We start from the raw sequence: 20381 nt of genomic DNA, 5'->3' as shown, positions 1-20381 counted from the left end.
ATGAGGTTCTCTCCCAGTCCGTGAAGACTGATATTTTTATAATATACAATAGAAATGAATACTTAGAAAAGTGAAATTTGAAAACTTAAACATGGAAAAGACACGTCAAGATTTTTATTTATGTTCAACGCGTATGGAATAACTATCGAATGCTACAAAAGCATCAAACTTCTCTCAGTTCCTGCACTTGCGTAGTGGTAGGCAGGTACCAGTCCCAGACCACAAAAAATTTAAGAGCTTTATTGAGAAATTATTTACACACCATACGATTCACCCATTTATGGTGTATAATTCAGTGGCTTTTCTTAATTCAGAGTTGTGGAACATCACCACAATCAATTTTAGAATATTTTTATAACTCCAAAAAGAAACCCTGTAACCATTTAGCAGTCACTCCCCCCACACCCCGAACACCCTAGGCAACCACTAATCACAGAGCACTCTTGGAGTAGCACTGATTTGGATTGTTGGGAACTAGATCAACTGATAATAAATATGAAAACTGAGGTTCATCTGAATGCACAGGATAGAAGGGGTTTCAGAACAAATGTGAGAAAAAGCATAGGGATGAGACTCAGCATGACCTGTGTCAGTGCCCTTCAGTCAAACACCACCAGGAATACACCTAAAGTTGGAATTACTGGTTGGTTGCAATGAAGCAGAACACACCCTAAGGGGTGTCAACTTAAGATGGTGTTAGAAAGAACTTACTATAGTATTTGGCCTTGTGTTAAGTGATTCGGGGGTTTAAGAGGGACTTTTCTCTACATTAGCTGCTGTGAGAATTTCACTGAGTATCTTAATAAACTTTATCTAGAAGGCAGAAAGAAGTGAGGTTGAAGCTGTAATTGGTGAAGCAGCAGCTCTCACTCATATTAGCCAAGATAGGTGGATGTTTGGTCATTTTTTGTGGTTTGGACAATATTCTTTTTTTTTTTAATTGATTTACTTATTTATATTTGGCTGCGTTGGGTCTTTGCTGCTGCGCGCGGGCTTTCTCTAGTTGCAGCAAGTGGGGGCTACTCATTGCAGTGTGCGGGCTTCTCATTGCGGTGGCTTCTCTTGTTGCGGAGCACAGGCTCTAGGCATGCAGGCTTCAGTAGTTGTGGCTCACCGGCTCAAGACCGCAGGCTCAGTAGTTGTGGCACACGGGCTTAGCTGCTCCGTGGCATGTGGGATCTTCCCGGACCAGGGCTCGAACCCATGTCCCCTGCATTGGCAGGCAGATTCTTAACCACTGCACCACCAGGGAAGTCCCGGTTTGGACAATATTCTTGTTTTTGTCTGAGTTCAGGTATAATTACGGAATGGTCTTGTTTTGGTCTTGACCCATCAGTCAGAGAGTAACCTTGTTTCATGTTGGTATTCTGTGCATTTGTTATGTTCAACAGAATACCAAGGCTGAGCTATGAGTGCCAGATCAGCTCCTGGCAACAGTAAGGCCTAAACGATAGTGACAGGACAGTTTCTTCACCTGTTAGGGGTTGTTTGTCTCCTTCTCACCCGTTTGTGGAATTATTAGGAGACAAGTCTAAGGAACAAACAGATGCCAACAGCTTGCCTTCCTCTAGAAACACTGTCCATGTGAGAAAAGAAAATCCTTTTTGTTTAGTCACTGTTAGCGACTTTTTTCTTTACTTGCAGTCTAGGGCATTCATAAAATACATATTTATATACAAATCACACCTGAGGACAAAATTAAGGTAATAATTTAAATCCACAGCTATAAAATTTCATTTTAGCTAACGATTTAAGTCACGAAGAAGCATCTTTTACAAGGGCTGACAAGTGGTTAACAAAGGGTGGCTCTAACTTTCCTCTTAGCAAATGTCAATGCCCTTCAGCCAAAACCCACCAGGAACCTGCAGTTGATGGACTTCTTGTTACAGCTCAGGAAAATGAACACTGTAGGAAACCATTTGGCAGCTCAATAAAAGAGTGTTAGAAAGAACCTCTTACAGGATTTGGGCTTTGGTGGGTAATTTCGGGGAGGGCCTAGGGAAGATGAGGTTTGCTCTATCTTGGGTGCTGTCAGGAAACAGGGCAATTCTATGACTGGGCACCTTAATAAATTTTAACTGTAGAGAAGGCTGACCGAAGCGGGGATAAAGCTGAAATTGGTAAAGAAGTAGCATTCATTCATTTAGCAAGAGGGGAATCTTTGGTATTTTGTGTTGCACAGTGAATTTGTCTGATCTTGATGTTCTATGAGACTCCTTATTCCCACAGGAGGCCAATATGCTTTAAACTGTGTCAGATTAGTTTGAAATAACACTGAGGCTTAGCTATGAACATCAGATCAGTTTCCCAACATCAGGAACTGTTTTTCTTTTTTCTCACAAGTTAATGAATGCTTTTTCTCCTGGAGTAATTCTGCCAGTAAAAAAAATGTGTTTGTTGGATATAACACCAAAATTATTGGCACCAAGAGAAAAAAAATAGGTTAACTGGACTTCATCAAACTAAAAAAACTTGCATGCGTCAAAGGACACTATCAACAGAGTGAAAAGGCAACCCACAGAATGGGAGAAAATATTGCAAATGATGTATCTGCAGGGATTAATATTTAGAATATGTAAAGAACTCCTACAACCCAATGACAAAAAAAATTTCTTTAATGGGCAAAGGACTTCAATAGACCTTACTCCATGGCCACAGGCACGTGAAAAAATGTTCGACACCCCTAATTATTAGGAAAATACAAATCAAAACTACAATGAGATGCCACTTCACACCCAATAGGATTGCTATTATCAAAAAAAATCAGAAAATAACAAGTGTTGACAAGGATGTGGAAAAATTGGAACCCTTGTGTATTACTGGTAAGAATGTAAAATGGTGCAGCCACTGTGGAAAATGGTATGGTGGTTCCTCAAAAAATTAAACAGAATTATCATGTAATCTAGCAATTCTACTTTTGGGTATATACTGAAAAGAACTGAAGCAGAAACTTGAACAGATATTTGTACAGCAATGGTCATAGCAGCATTATTTACAATAGCCAAAACGTGGAAGCAATCTAAGTATCCACCAACAGATGAATGGATAAAGAAAATGTCATATATACATACAACAGAATTTTACTCAGCCTTAAAAAGGAAGGAAATTATGACACGTTACAATATGGATGAACCTTGAAGACACTATGCTAACTGAAATAAGCCAGACACAGATAAACCCATGCACATATGGTCACCTTATCTTTGATAAAGGAGGCAAGCATATACAGTGGAGAAAAGACAGCCTCTTCAATAAGTGGTGCTGGGAAAATTGGACAGGTACATGTAAAAGTATGAAATTAGAACACTCCCTGACACCATACACAAAAATAAACTCAAAATGGATTAAAGACCTAAGTGTAAGGCCAGACACTATCAAACTCTTAGAGGAAAACATAGGCAGAACACTCTATGACGTAAATCACAGCAAGATCCTTTTTGACCCAGCTCCAAGAGAAATGGAAATAAAAACACAAATAAACAAATAGGACCTAATGAAACTTAAAAGCTTTTGCACAGCAAAGGAAACCATAAACAAGACCAAAAGACAACCCTCAGAATGGGAGAAAATATTTGCAAATGAGGCAACTGACAAGGGATTAATCTCCAAGATTTACAAGCAGCTCATGCAGCTCAATAACAAAAAAACAAACAACCCAATCCAAAAATGGGCAGAAGACCTAAATAGACATTTCTCCAAAGAAGATATACAGATTGCCAACAGACACATGAAAGAATGCTCAACATCATTAATCATTAGAGAAATGCAAATCAAAACTACAATGAGATATCATCTCACACCGGTCAGAATGGCCATCATCAAAAAATCTATAAACAATAAATGCTGGAGAGGGTGTGGAGAAAAGGGAACACTCTTGCACTGTTGGTGGGAATGTAAATTGATACAGCCACTACGGAGAACAGTATGGAGGTTCCTTAAAAAACTAAAAATAAAACTACCATATGACCCAGCAATCCCACTACTGGGCATATACCCTGAGAAATCCATAATTCAAAAAGAGTCATGTACCAAAATGTTCATTGCAGCTCTATTTACAATAGCCAGGACATGGAAGCAACCTAAGTATCCATCATCGGATGAATGGATAAAGAAGATGTGGCACATATATACAATGGAATATTACTCAGCCATAAAAAGAAATGAAATGGAGGTATTTGTAGTGAGGTGGATGGACCTAGAGTCTGTCATACAGAGTGAAGTAAGTCAGAAAGAGAAAAACAAATACAGTATGCTAACACATATATATGGAATCTAAGGGAAAATAAAGGTCATGAAGAACCTAGTGGCAAGACGGGAATAAAGACACAGACCTACTAGAGAATGGACTTGAGGATAGGGGGAGGGGGAGGGGTAAGATGTGACAGGGTGAGGGAGTGGCATAGACATATATACACTACCAAATGTAAAATAGATAGCTAGTGGGAAGCAGCCGCATAGCACAGGGAGATCAGCTCGGTGCTTTGTGATCACCTAGAGGGGTGGGATAGGGAGGGTGGGAGGGAGGGAGATGCAAGAGGGAAGAGATATGGGAACATATGGATATGTATAACTGATTCACTTTGTTATAAAGCAGAAACTAACACACCATTGTAAAGCAATTATACTCCAATAAAGATGTTAAAAAAAAAAGAAATAAGCCAGACACAAAAGAACAAATATTATATGATTCCAGTCATATTAGGTATCTAGAATAGTCAAATTCATAGAAACAGAAAATAGAATAGTGGTTGCCAGAGGTTGGAGGCAAAAGGTAATGGGGAGTTTCTTAATGGGGGGTTTTGAAAGACAAAAAGAGTTCTGGAGATTGATTTCACAACAATGTGAATGTACTTAACACTGCTGAACTGTACACTTGAAAATGGTTAAGATGGTAAATTTTATGTTTTGTATATTTTACAATTTTTAAAAAAGGATTCAATAGAAAAATGGCCAACCTCAATGGTAATCAGGAAATTACAAAATACAGTGATACCATTCTATTACCCATTAAATTGGCAAAAACTGGAAAGACTGAAAACAACTTCCGTGGGAGAAAATAGCCACTTTCATACAACCTTGAAGTGCTACAACCTTTCAGGATACTAATCAGCCCTACATGTCACAATTAAAAGTGTATGTATTATGTGACCCAATAATCTCACTTCTGGCTATCTTTCCTACAGATTTATAAGCCTCAATATGTAAGGATATACATAAAAGGATGTTTATTACAGTATTGTTTATATTAACCAAAACTTGAAACAACTGAAATGTCCAGTAGGAGAATGGCTAGATAAATTATAGCATGTCCATACTATGGAATGCTGTATAGATATCAAAGATGTTCATGATATATTTTTATGCAAATGAAAGCATAATATGTAATATGTGTGATGTGATCTCATTTTTGTCAAAGGGAGGGAGGAAGGATACTAAATAAGGATTTTTAATGTTAGAATAGGAATAGAGAAGAGTATCATTAGATACCTCAAGGAAATGTAATTGGAAAGGGTTAGGGGCAATTATTAAATTTTAAACCTCTATAGAATGTTCAAATTTATACACTTGTTTATATTACTGTGAAATATATGTGACAACAGACATGCACTTTAAAAAAGTTAAACATAATATTGGCAATATAATAGAAAATTAGAACAAACAATAGTTTATTTATCTATGGGTAGAAGCAAAAATTTTCATTGTTCTAAAGTAAAGGTAGGTTAATTGTAGTAGCCCAGCCCACCTACTTCCCCTCTTTTGGTATCAGACTCCATACTTCACACTACAAAGACTGAAATGACCCAGGCTAGACCAAATCTAGTACTGCTTCAGGCCCTTGGCCTATTAGATGGGTAATGATGTCTGCTGTAATGAATAAAGCCAAATATCAGTGGCTTAATCTATAGAATTTGATTTCTCAATCACATCACATTACAACCAGTGGGTATCCCTGGTCAGTGGAGGACTTTTCTCCACACAGAGATTCAGGAAACTAGGCTTCTTCAATAATCTCCCAAGGCTTTAAAATACTCTGGATCCAGCTGATGGAAACAGGAAGAGATGACATGGAAAAGGCATAGCACTTCATAAACATCTTGGTCTGGATGTAATACACATCATTTTCATGCACTTTCCACTGATGAGAAGTATTTGCATATGCTTACTCAGATGCAAGAAAACGTAGTTCTTAGCAGGACAGACATTTCCCCGTGACACCCCTCACTTTGTAAGGGGAGGCACAAACATTTCCCAGTGACACCCCTCACTTTGTAAGGGGAGGCACAAATTTTGGGGCTGTCACTGCAATGCTAACCAAAGACTTCTCTGGCATTTTATAATTGGAGCTGGCAGAGACTCCGTTTATCAAGATGTGACGTAGCCTCTTGAAGGAGTCAGTCAAGAGAATGAAGCCAAAAAACAGGTAAGTAGAATTAGACAAGAGAGAAGTTCCGTGACATTCCATCTATTTTTTCTTCTCTGTATTGGTTATATATTGCTGTATAAAATACATGCCCAAACTTAATGAATTAAAATAACATTTATTATCCCACAGCTTCTGTGGATCAGAAATTCAGAAGTAGCTTAGCGAAACAGTTCTGGCTCACAATTTCTCATGTAATTGAAGTCAGATGTCAACAAGGACTGGAGTTATTTGAAGGCTTGACTGAGGCCAGAGGATTGCTTTTAAATGGCTCATTCACATGGCTGTTGGCAGGAGGCCTCAATTCCTCTATGGCTTTTTCCAGGAAGCCTGTTTCTTGCCACACGTGCCTCTCCATAGTCTGCTTGAGTGTCTTAAAGACATGGCAGCTGATTTCCCCTAGAGTGACTGATCCAAGAGACACAGCAAGGAGGAAATCAAAATGCTTTTATGACCTAGTCTCCAAAAATCACAAACTATCACTTTGCCTTAGTCGTTGGAAGAAAGTCACATTAAAGAACTTACGGACATGTTCTTAAAGTCACCACAGTGTCCAACAGTTTTGTTTCATGAAGCAATACATTCCCAATTTTACCTAAACTACTTCAAGCTGGGCATCTCTTATTTGCAAATGAGAGCTCTCACTAATACTGGAACCAAAAGGCACATACAACAAAAGTATTGTACAACCACTTCAGAAAACTCATTGGCAGTATCTACCAAAGCTGATTCTATCCACACCCTAAGATCCAACAATACCATTCCTAGGTGTATTTCCAACGTACATGCAAAATATATGTGCTCCAATATACCAGATTCAAGAATGTTCATAAAAACTTTATTCATAATATCTAAAACTCAAAAACAACACAAATATCCATCTAAAGTAGAATGGATAAATTATTTAATACCCATTGTGATGGTCAATTTTATGTGTCAACTTGACTGGGCCAAGGGCTACCCAGATTAAACATTATTTTTAGGTGTGTCTGTGAGGGTGTTTCTGGATAAGATTAGCATCTGAACTGGTGGACTCAGTAAAGTAGACTGCCCTCCCCAATGTGGGTGGGCATTATCCAGTCCATGGAGGGCCTTAATAGAACAAGAAGGCACAGGAAGGAGGAATTCACCCCTTCTGCTTCCTGCCTGGCTGCTTAAGCTGGGATATTGGTCTTCTGCCCTTGGACTGAGATTTTCACCATCAGCTCCCCTGGATCTGGAACTTGGACTGGAATTATACCACCGGACTTCCAGGGTCTCTAGCTTACAGACAGCAGATTGTGAGACTTTTCAGCCCTCATAATCATGTGAGCCAATTCTTCATAATAATTCTCTTCCTATTTATATCCTATTCCTTCTGTTTCTTTGGAGAACCCCAACTAATACACACATATAATGGAGTACTATACGGACATTACAAAGAACAAACTATTGTTGCACGCAGCAATACTGATAATCTCACAACCACAACATTGAGCAAAAACGCCAGCCACAAATGAAAATATATGCATAATTCCATTTATATAAGTTCCTAAAACAGACAAAACTAATATATGCTGATGGAGCTCCAAATAGAAATAATCTTTGATAGGGGTGGGGTGATAGCATTATGGGGTGGGGGTATGAGGGGCGCTTCCGGGATGCTGATATTGCTCTATGTCTTAATCTAGTGGAGGTTACACCTGTATGTTCACTTTGTAAAAATGTATGAAGCTATACTTACAGTTAATATATGTTAAACTTTAATTTTAAAATCCTACCCTTAAAAAAGGCATACAAAGTTAAGGTCTAACTGAAGTCACCCCTTGAAACCCAACTGTTTTGATGATTATAAAATTTTTTTCTTTAAATCTGTTAATAAAAGTGACCCTAAGTAACAGTCCACCTACAAGTGCTAGAGTCTAAATGTATTTCAAAACACTAGCAACATCACAGCAAATCTTCTGTCTGCTCATAGTACAAAACGGTCACATAAACTAATTATGCAAATAACTATCTTTTTTTTAAAATAAATTTATTTATTTTATTTATTTTATTTTTGGCTGCTTTGGGTCTTCGTTGCCGCACATGGGCTTTCTCTAGTTGCGGCAAGAGGCGGCTACTCTTCGTTGTGGTGCGCAGGCTTCTCATTGCAGTGGTTTCTCTTGTTGTGGAGCACGGGCTCTAGGCACGCAGGCTTCAGTAGTTGTGGCACTTGTTGTGGCTCGCAGGCACCAGAGCACAGGCTCAGTAGTTGTGGCACATGGGCTTAGTTGCTCCGTGGCATGTGGGATCTTCCTGGACCAGGGCCCGAACCCATGTCCCCTGCATTGGCAGGCGGATTCTTAACCACTGCGCCACCAGGGAAGCCCCAGTTAACTTCCTTTAAATTTTTATTTATTTTTTGGATGCGTTGAGTCTGCATTGCTGTGCACAGGCTTTCTCTAGTTGTGGCGAGCGGGGGCTACCCTTCGTTGTGGTTCACGGGCTTCTCATTGCAGTGGCTTCTCTTGTGGAGCACGGGCTCTAGGTGCACGGGCTTCAGTAGTTGTGGTGCATGGGCTTAGTTGCCCCATGGCATGTGGGATCTTCCCGGACCAGGGATCGAACCCGTGTCCCCTGCATTGGCAGGCGGATTCTTAACCACTGCACACCAGAGAAGTCCTTCAAATAACTATGTTTTAATAGGATATGTGGCCCAGACTTAATTTTCTATTAAAATAACTTTTCTTCTTATTTCTGGACACATGTCAATATTACATTTCTCAGTACCTTGTAATTGGGTTTGGCCCTGTGATTAAGTTTTTGTTGATGGAATTAGAGGCAAAGTGGCATGTATTACTTCCTGGTTTAGGCCTTAAGACATAACCTCTTTCCTTCCTGCTGCCTGAAACTGGAAATACACTCTAATCATGCAATGTCAAGGCCCTGGAGCATATTGGAATTATATATAAGGAACTCAAGGTCCTGACTGACTATATGGAGTAAAGCTGCCCTCTGATCTGGCCCTCTCACCTCAGATCTATTATGTAAGAGAGAAATAAATCCTTTGTTCTTTAAGCCACCATATTGTTGGAGATAAAAATACTTCCTTTTACTTGCAACATCTTCCTTCTTGGAACAATAAATCCATGTCAAATCTATTTGGGAAAGTTTTGGATTTCACAGACCAATGAAATTTCAACATGTCTGAGACCCAGCAAAGCATGCCAATCTTTCATTTGTCCAAGTAAGGACATCTAGAGAAAGAAAACAACTACCACATTCTATAACCATCTGAGAAAAGGTGACGTACTTAATTAAAATGAACAAAACAACTCTTTTTTTGGCCGTGCCACACGGCTTATGGGATTTTAGTTCCCCAACCAGGGATTGAACCTGGAGCCCCAGCAGTGAGAGCGCTGAGTCCTAACCATTGGACTGCCAGGGAATTCCCCCCAAAACAACTCTTCTTAAGAAAAGAGCAGCGAAAACTTTGTCATAGTTCAGCACCAGCCACCAGTCCTTGAATGGACATTTGTAATGCTGCTTCAAAACTTCTTTCAAGAATCTCCTAAAATCTGACCATTTATAATGTATACTATATCTAAGTACTTATTAATATTTTACTGTTAAATAATTCTTCAGTCACTTCATACGAAAGTCTATCTCTCTAGGAGGATAGTATATCCTAGAACAAGATTAGTAATGTCACCTTTGTACACCTCAAAACGTTAACTATGGTATAATCTGTAATATATACTCAAAGATGTCTCTCACCAATGAGAATACACCAATGTCACACATTACCTCTACCAGTAAGTAGAAATCTAAGAAATAAATCTGTGTATCATAGCTAAATAAAAATATATTCTGAAGGAAGCTGAACAAAAGTCAAACAAACCAACGCTTAAAAAAATCTGTCTTAATAGAGTGCTCAGTATAAGTCGGATTTTTAAAGGTATTGCAGAATTGCCCTCCTCACTGCAAAGTGTAAATTCATACAACCTCTGAACTGTTCAAAGACTATGCTGCTGCTCCCCTGCAATGAAGGCAATGGCTTAAAAGTGGCAGGGATTGTCCTCTCAGTTTTACAGCTAATAAAATTGGTGAAGATGCTTAAGAGTACCACATGCCCAACTGTTGTTGATAATTACTAATTTACCTCAGGTAAATGAGTGAAAAATTTAAATGATTGTAACTTAACGTTCTTTTCATACAGTAATAAAATCTAAGTCCTCTTAGCTGTTTCCTTTAAAACTCACTCACCCCATATCTCCACAATGATTGCCGCCAACTCCCCTGAGTAGTAGGGGGAATTAATTCTAAAAATCTAGGGATTCTTAGCCTGTTAAAACAATTAAATAACAATATATGTCCTAAAATAGTGTTCTCCCCTGGAGAACTGGATTTGCAGTCAAAGCCTTGCTCTGGTATTTAGGAACAGTGTGTCTGGGAGGGAGGCACGTATCTTCCCTGAGCCTCAATTTCTTTACCTGTGAAACAAGGATAATAATCTGTATCATGGGGCTGCTGTGAGAATATTTAAAAACGACAACAAAGAGTGTCAATGCCCTTTATAATTTCCTCCTTTTCTCAAATAGCACTTTGTTCATCTCTGTTTTTTAGAACTTGTGTCACAGCGTTAACTGGAAGCTGACCTGGAAGCTCCTTGAAGGTAGGGTCTCCTTCCCAGTACCCTGGCAGAGGATCAATAAATGTTTATTAAGTGAAGCACTTCATTTCACGAACGACATGGTGGTTACAAACGCTCTCAATCAACTCACACAGAAAGCATTAAGTTACGTATAAACCAGGCATTTAACAGACACCAAAATCCTAGAACTCCAGGGAGGGTGAGGTGACGCGAGCGAGGGATCACCCGAAGATGCGGTCCGCCGCGCCGTGACGTACTTCCGGCGCGACGCTTTCCCTCCACGCCGGGACTGGGGGGAGGGAGGCGGTCAGTGGGCTTTAGCGCCTTTTCTGGCGGCGGTAGATTTGAAGCGATTTAAAGGACTGGACCCCGGGAAGAGGAGAGTGTACTGGTGCAAGTAGGTGGCGCGGGGCCCGTGTTGTTTCGGTGGCGTCCTTTGCAGCAGTGCCGGGGCACGAGAGCGGGAAGGGCCCGAGGAGAGGGGCGGAGCCGACGCGATAGGCCCAGACCGACTTAACCGTCTTCCCCTCGAGGTATCGGGGCTGCCAGGTGCCAGAGGCGGCCCCCAAGGACCGTGGCGCTAGTTTTGCAGCTCTTGCGGCTGCAGAGGCTTTCTAACCGTGCCTCGCAGGCCTGGGAAACGGCCTTCCCCCTGCCCACCCCCGCCCTCTCCACTCGGGCGCACACCTCCCTCCCTGACGCATTTTGCCGCACAAGCTGTAATATGGCGGCAGCGATGGTGGCCTGAACTCTAGGGAGCCGGGGTGATTTTGATGCTTCAAAATCGTAAGACTAAGCACGAATGCGGGGTAGGTGGGAGGCTAGGTGGGGAGGTGGGACGCGTTACCTGCCGTCCTGTCAGATTAGGGTTGGAGAGTGGCAGGCGAGGAGCCTGGATCTAAGGGTTTAAGATTAGGCTGAAGACAGGCTTTCCCCCTACTCCGACCTTTTCCTCTCACAGCCGGTTATCGTGCGTGGTGAAGTGACACAGGCCACTTAGTTCTCCTGAAACTCAAATCCAGGCTCTTCCCTTCTCATCCCAGAGCTGACTCCAAGTTCTCCCACGGTTCCGAGGAGCTGTGAGCTGCGCAGGCCTTTTAGGAGGAGATAATTACTCTTTTGGAGGAGAGTGATGGCTTCGGAGCTCCGTATGCCTTGGGGGAAGTGTGCGAATTTGGCTCGTCTTTAGTCTCTTAAGGTGTTGAATCGAGGTCTGTGGGAATGGAAAACTCTCAGTCGTTTTGGAAATGTTACAAAAGCACCATTTTGTGCATTGATTTTAATTTCTTCCCACAACAGTACTTTATGCAGGACCAAGTTTTTGCAATGGTGATCAGAAATACGACCAAGGAACAATTAAGTGTTGTGGAAATTAGGGGGTACGTTAATTTTCAGTAGCTTAAAACCAGATAGAAAAGTATATGAGTGAGTCTATGGATTACCATTTGGCAAAGAATGGCCAGTAATTTCCCGGTTTGTATAGACGATGGAGAGGGGGTGTGTAAACATTTTCTGAAATCGAGGTATAAAATCCAGAAAAGGCACAGATATCTAGAATGGCTGTTTCTCTCATTCATATTTTTTATGCATCCGAAAATTTACCCGTTTTATCTTCCGCTCCTTTTTTTTAGTTTAACCATTTGAGATGGGATTATTTCTATAAGAAATTACACACTTCTGTTTTAAACAGAGCTCGTTTTACATTAACGTTTTCTAATTTATGATTCAGGATTGTTGGTGTACTGAGATCCTAATGGGTCTTGTCTTGTAGTAGGATTATGTGCTTTTTTCGTTTTGTTTTTTAACTTTGTTTACCTTTTTAAGGTTTCTGTCTTTGCAGGCTGTTGTCACGGTTGCCTTCCCCTGTTGTCAGGGGTGTACAAGTATGCAAACTTCCTAGGTCAGAAACTTTGGATTTGTTTCTGGCCCAGCCATCTTTCTGAACCTCAGTTTTTTTCATCTATAAAATGATATTTGATTTCAGACTATCATCAGTTGTGGGCTTCAAAAATAAATATTCAGGTTTGTTAAAGTTCTGTGTAAAAGAACTCTGTGGTTCTCGAATGAGTGAAGTGAAGAGCGTACATTACGTTTATTGTGACTTGTTAAAGGCCTTTGATTTTTGGTGCTTGTTATTGTGGTCTTGCAGTATCGGTGGCCTCTAAGTAAAGTCTTTGTCCTTTTGATATTTTGCATATTTTAAATTAGATTTCATGTCAGGCAGCATCCATTATCTATGCAAAGGGAAATTGGTAGCCATTCATAGTAGGATGAACTAGTTTTATTAGTTATCAGGACACCATCTACAATTAATTCTTCAAATGTTGCTCTTTTAAGAAATACATGTTGATGTTTTCCCTTGTTTTATTTGTAGGATATTTCAACAGAATTATAATGTGTTTATTTTCTGTATCCTGATGTACTAAGGTGTCTTACTTGTTCTATGTAGTTGGAATCCATAGATAATTAATTCAAGTGATTTGAAGAGTTTGTTGCAAATCTCTCTGCTACGTAGTGGTATTGTTCTTTTTTTTTTTCTTTAATATTAGCACCAAGTTTCAGTTTTCATTTGATTAAGTGTGAATAGTTTTGGCCTGGTTTAATGAATATATGGTCTCTATAAGAACTCAGTATATTTTTATTTCTGTAAGGCAAATCTTGCATCTTGAAATTTACTACAGGCAGTTTTATAAATACTCAGAGAAAACTGCTGTAACTGGGACTGTGTACTTTTAGTGCCAGACAGGAAATCTTTTGCACTTTGTTTTAGTTTGAGTAGTGGCTTAAAATGATTACCAACTTGTTCTTGAAATTTAAATACATCATACTTATAAATATAGGTATCAATTTTTGGTATTAAAATGGTTATTTTTAAAACATGAATGATTCCTTAACTTACTGATTTTTAAGTTGCATGAAGCCTGGTGGTTTATATATTAAGCTACTGTTAATTGTGCATAAAGTTTAGCTTAAGGTTTATTCACAATTAAATCATTGCATTGTGGTCATATGGCAAAAAGTAAAATTATGTAAGCCATTATCTGGAATATTTGTGAATAAGCTAGTTTCTACAGTGAAGCTGTAGTCTTAACCAGAAAACTCTTGCTTTTTTTTCCGCCTGTGACTTTGAGCCAGTCACTTCAGCTCTCTAATCCTCTTGTTCTCAGTGTATAAAATCAGAAGATTGGACCAGATTATCTATTTCCTTCAAACTTCAAAAGTGTGTAATTTTTTATTTAGGAGTTACTGGATTGAATAACACATTGCTAAGATGGTGTGATTCTATCACTGAAGACAGTGGGATAAATTTATCATTATAAGAGTGTAGATAATTGCAGGTACAATATTAATATTAGCAGAGATTTCCCAGTTGGTATATGCTTTTTAGTTTGGTACTAACATACTTGTACTACATTTTTATGTCTCTCAGATTGTATATGCAAAAAGTTATTTAACACCGAACTTGGCAACATTACAGCTTATCTCTTTTTAAGTTTTCTGAAGGATTTAAGAATTTAGTAAGTGCCTATACACTGTTAATTATGTTTTTACCAGGGCAGAGCTTTGTGACTGTCAGAGACACGAAGGGAAGGGGAACTGTACAGAAGATCATAGTTGCCTTTTTCTGACACCTCAGAACGTTAACTTGTTTGTACTTAATTCGCTAGCAATCTGGCATTTGTAAATGTATTTACGTTTTTTAAGCAATCCATTTTTATTTCTCTTTTGATCTCTGTGAATTACATGAAGGTAGGGTAAAGAATGAATGTAAAATGTGAATGTTAGATTGCCATCTTTGAAAGTAATCTTCAAGATCTGCTATAGTTTTAGTTAAACTTAATACGATTGCACTTAGAGGTGGAAGTCTTCTATGAAAATTGTTACCTTTTTATTAAACTTAAGCAGGTGAGAACTTCCCATCTTTGTTTCTTGGTATTGAACTGAAGAGGTTCTCTCTTATGGTGGATTCTGTTTAAGGAAAAAGAAAAGAAAATAGACACTTAATAGAAGGCAGCCCTAGTAGGCAGATCTAGAAAACAGGCTCTATTTCAACTGTGGAATAGGCTGAGAAGGTTTACTAACTACAGGTACGTATTAGCGATACCCCATGTGAGAAGCAGTACATATGGGAGAAAAGGCACTGAGTAAGAGTCAGCTTCTGCTCATGCTTTAACTCGCATTCTCTTTGGTAATGTAGTCTTGGGCCAGGCATTGTGCTTGGTGTTGAAGATATAAAGGATCTGAGTTCAAGGAGTTTACAGACAAGTTTATGATAATGAAAATAAAATTCAACAAACGAGAATCATTTAAACTTTAGAGAGTCGGTGAAATTCCCAGAGTGTACTTTGGCTATGTTGAATCTTTAAGGACACCTAGGAATTAGCCAAGGGAATCAGAAAGGTCAAAGACCCGCTTGTCATCTTAATAGTTAAAAGTATTTACTGTCTCCTTTTTCAAGACCAAATGCTATGCTGACTCCCTCATACTGTGTGAAACTTCCAAGTAATTCTTTGAATGTAATAAAGTCACTGCATTATTTGTTGCCTAATTACAAATACCGTGTTCTTTACTATATATTTTAATAATTAGTTGCCTGTGTCCTTCTCCCGCCCCCCCCCCACCCCTATCCTTCATGTTACTTTAGGGTGAATATGGAAATTATTTTATGTATGAAACTACAAGATTAAACTTTTTACTTATGAATTTGTTACATCTCTCTGATATTTTTATGAAATATATTTGTTGCAGAAGTTTATACATCCTAGCATTTAATATTTTGAAATTTTGTTACATTATATATTGTTGACATACAAAAATGACTGTGATAGTGTTGATAAACATTTAAAACAACATATTGTAATTCTATCTGGTTAGAAGAAAGTGGAAGAATATACATAAAAGTGTTAAAAGTCAGGATTTTATGCATTTTTGTGTACTCTTTTTTCAGTGAGCTTATTAACTTTACTGATTATCTTTAAAAGTATTTTCATTATAAATAAAGTAAATGAAATTAAGTATGAAATACTCAGATGTCTGAGAGAGGCAGGTGAGGTGAATGCAAGAGGTCAAGTAGATGATAAATGGTAACAGCTAACATGCAATAGTGGAAACTAGGTCGAACTGGAACATATATATACCTCATCTAAAGGGGCACACTATGCTGATTGCTGTACAGGAGTGGGGCATGTTGCTACATACAGTGATTTTTTTTTTTTAAAAGAAAAATTTATATCTGCATTTTATAGAATAGCTGCAACTCATTTAGATTAAACAACTTTGCAGTGAACAGTTCACCTGCAGACTACTGCTCTGAAAGCTGTCTTTATGTACTATCCTTAGGAAATTCATGACTTATTTTATTGAAAATTGCATAGACTTGAAAATTGCATAGGCTTGACTTTTTTCCCTGAATTGTATTTTCGGTATCTCTCAGTATTGTTTTCTCTTTACTCTTTCTTGAAAAAAAAAAAGAAAGAAAGAAAAATTGACCAGATGTTTGTCTTGTGTTTGGTTTTAGATATTGTAATACCAGGAAATAATGAAGAGGAAATACTGTGTCCTGTTTTTGATTAGATAAAATTTGATTTCAGTAATGTTAGAGACATAGCATTGAGCCATCTTTTGTGTCACCATTGTTCTTCATTAGCCATTAATATTAGAACATTTACATACTCAAGATATTTGTACAGTGCTTTTAATAATAATATGTTGTCTTTCATCTTTCTTAAACTTAAGGCATATTTGATTTGTTATTTCAAGCAACCATTTAAATCTATTTCTATGAAAAGTACAGTATCCCCACATGGTATAACCGAAATATATATTATAACCACACGCAGACGTGTACATTATAATCTTAGAAAATTATATGTACATTTTCTATTCTATTATGAATTTTTTATTTATAACAGCAGTTATGTTTGTTAAAGAAAGTAGAAAGAAGTACAGTGAGGCCAAAACACTCTCCAGTCTTAAAACCAAACACCATAGTGATTATTTCCTTTCAATCTTCTTTTATTTTTTTGGCTGTGTTGGGTCTTCCTTGCTGTTCACGGGCTTTTCTCTAGTTGCAACAAGTGGGGGCTACCCTTTGATGTGCTGCGCAGGCTTCTCATTGCGGTGGCTTCTCTTGTTGTGGAGCACAGGCTCTGGGTTCGCGGGCTTCAGTAGTTGTGGCTCTTGGCCTCTAGAGTGCAGGCTCAGTAGTTGCGGCTCGCGGGCTCTAGAGCGCAGGCTCAGTAGTTGTGGCACACGGGCTTAGTTGCTCTGTGGCATGTGGGATCTTCCCGGACCAGAGCTCAAACCCGTGTCCCTTGCATTGGCAGGCGGATTCTGAACCACTGTGCCGCCAGGGAAGTCCTCCTTTCAGTCTTTTTTTTTCTTTTTGTAAATCTTTGAATTTCAGGGTTAGGAGTAGTTTATGTGATTATAATAATATTGCATATATTGTTTTATATCTTGATTATTTTTAACAAATTATGAGCATTTTCCAAATTATTAATCTTTGTAAGCATTGCTTCAATAACTATGATATTTTGTTCAACTAGAGACCATAATGTAACCATTTGTCATAATATTGAATAGATTACTTCTGATAGTATGTTACTGAAAGGAGCACTAAGATGGCCAACTTTATACCTGAAGGCTTTCTAAATTTAAGATAGTTCCTTACAGTAGATTCCTAGCAATTAGATTTTTTAAGGTATAAACCAGTTTAAGGTATAAAAACTTAAGAGTTTCACGTATGTTTCCAGAGGAGTTGCATACTGTATTGGGAATTACTCTTTTAAAATATCTTTGCTATTTTAATAAGCAGAAAGTTATCTCATTTTATTAGTATTTCTTTAAAAATATTTTTCCTGCTTATAAAATTAGTACCTGTTTGTTGAAGAAAATTTGGAAAACAGAAATACATAAAAATTACCCTTAAATTCATGGCCCAGGTATTATCAATGTTAATATTTTGGTGTAAATCTTTTTTTTTTTTTTTTAAGATGTAATTGACATATAACTTTATATTTGTTTCAGATGTACAACATGATCACTTATTAAATGTATACATTGCAAAATGATCACCACAGTAAGTCTAGTTAACATTCATCACCTCACATACTTACAAAATTTTTTTTCTTGTGATGAGAAGATTGTCTATTTAGCAACTTTCAAATATGCAGCATGATATTATTAGCCATGCTGTACATTACATTCTCAGTACTTTATATGTTCAGGTTTTGGGGTTTTTTTAAGATTCCATGTGTAAGTGAGATTGTACAGTTTTTGTCTTTCTCTGTCTGACTTATTTCACTTAACATAATGCCCCCAAGGCCCATCCATGTTGTCACAAGTGGGACGATTTTTTTCTTTTTTGTGACTGAATAATATTCCCTCTGTGTATGTGTGTGTAACACATTTGGAGTCTGTTTTCAAGAACATAGTAAATAGGAAATCAACTATAACTGTAAACAATTCAATATGTTTTGGGCAGTGCTATCTATACTATACTCATTTTGTAAGAATAAAAATCTCTACCTGGGATATTGTGGCTAAACAAATTACAAGTTTTTTTTTTTGGAGGAAAATAAGTAAATCACTAAACTTCCTCTTCTCTTCTTCTACCCTCAAAAGTAGAGAATTTAAGAAGGCCTGTAAAAGTTATTTAGAAGATAAAAGATAATCAGGTACTAAGTAGTAATTTAATATTTTTCTTTAAGATAGGATAGTTTCCTCAGATTTATGGATTCAGTGTATTCTCAACTTCAAATGTGCATGAATTGAAATTCTATACAAATAAAAACTTAATGCAACAAACTTGGCAAGATTTTAAAATTACTAAGTTTTGTTTTATTGTTTTCAGGAAGTCTATGTCTGTAGTCTCCTGGAGGATTGAAAGGCATCTTTTTTGCTTTATTTCATGTGAAACAAATTTTTAGTATATATATTGTATCTTTTAGAAATAAAAAATGGAGGAAGTTGTGAGAAAATGGTATTTCCCCCCCTTTCCATGCAATAAAGAATAAATACATAGAATTTGTATTTTTCAAATTGTTGGTAATTTAGGCAAAGTCTTCCATGCTTTTATTTATTTATTTATTTTTTCTCTTTATTTTTTTTTTTAGATTTATTTATTTATTTTTGGCTGTGTTGGGTCTTTGTTTCTGTATGAGGGCTTTCTCTAGTTGCGGCAAGTGGGAGCCACTCTTCATCGCTGTGCGCGGGCCTCTCACTATTGCGGCCTCTCTTGTTGCGGAGCACAGGCTCCAGACACGCAGGCTCAGTAGCTGTGGCTCACGGGCCCAGTTGCTCCGCGGCATGTGGGATCCTCCCAGACCAGGGCCCGAACCCATGTCCCCTGCACCGGCAGGCAGACTCTCAACCACTGCGCCACCAGGGAAGCCCTTCCATGCTTTTATTGTTGAGTATTCTGACTTGTGGTTTGTGGTGTGTGTAAAATTGATAGGAATGGTGGTAGTTATATGAACCTATATGTGTGATAAAATAGTGTAGAACTAAATAAATACACACACAAATGAGTACAGGTAGAACTGGGGAAATGTGAAGTGTATAAGCATTGTTATGCTTTTATGCTACAGTTGTGCTATTATACCGTAGTTTTGTAAAATGTTACCATTGGGGAAACATGTATCTATGTATTATTTCCTATAACTGAATCTAAAATTGTCTCAATAAAAATTTCACTGGATTTAAAATATCATTCACTGCTTACTGAGCTACCAGCTGAGATACTATAATTTTCAGAAACGCATAAACATTTCAGTTAGTCTCTGTTCTAAACAGATGAAACTGTCATTTTTATAGTGCACCATTTTGGATGCTATTTACACTCAGTGCCTTTGTTTCGTCTGCTTTTCACCTTCCCTGTCATTCTCCACCAAGTATTACAATTCAAACATTCTAAGTCCTTAAAATAAACGCCTATCAGAAGAATGTCTTAACTAATAGCTATCTGCTATGTAGATAAAACTTACATAGAGTATCTCACTTACAGATATTTTTTGTGTCTACACTAGCGTATCAGTAAAAGCTATTGTTTATGATCAAAAAATAGCTTTATATGTAAAATGTAAATGTATTTTTACTCAGAATGTAAATCTACCATATATTACTATTGTTAAAGTATCCCACTTTCTTTCTTCTTTGGGGAATTATTTTTGAAATTTTTTGGGAATTTGGATGTTTTTCTTTTAAAAACTCCACCATTTTAATCAAAATTTATTATGTTTTCTAGGCACAAAAAGATTGGATCAGCTTGTCCTTGATTTTTCTCTATTTTAAGGTAATCTGCCTGCTTAGTTCACTAATCATACAGACTTAATACAATTTTCT

The 20381-nt window shown here is 37.8% G+C and overlaps 1 protein-coding gene across 5 annotated transcripts in view; it reads left to right on the top strand.

Moving 5' to 3' along the window:
• Positions 1 to 11307: 11307 nt before the first annotated feature.
• PPIG (peptidylprolyl isomerase G) overlaps positions 11308 to 20381 on the top strand; it is a 41055-nt gene continuing 31981 nt past the window's right edge. For 2 of the 5 annotated variants that reach the window (XM_068544941.1, XM_068544946.1), the window contains exons 1-2: positions 11308 to 11433; positions 20284 to 20331. The gene's annotated coding sequence lies outside the window, so the exon portion shown is untranslated. Of the gene's footprint in view, positions 11434 to 11485; positions 11846 to 18696; positions 18716 to 20283; positions 20332 to 20381 lie in introns of those variants that run through there. The other 3 variants (XM_068544943.1, XM_068544942.1, XM_068544944.1) reach the window with 3 other exon arrangements.

Source organism: Eschrichtius robustus, chromosome 5 (assembly GCF_028021215.1).
Source record: "Eschrichtius robustus isolate mEscRob2 chromosome 5, mEscRob2.pri, whole genome shotgun sequence".
Lineage (NCBI taxonomy): Eukaryota > Metazoa > Chordata > Mammalia > Artiodactyla > Eschrichtiidae > Eschrichtius > Eschrichtius robustus.
This window is presented reverse-complemented; position numbering and strand designations above follow the sequence as displayed.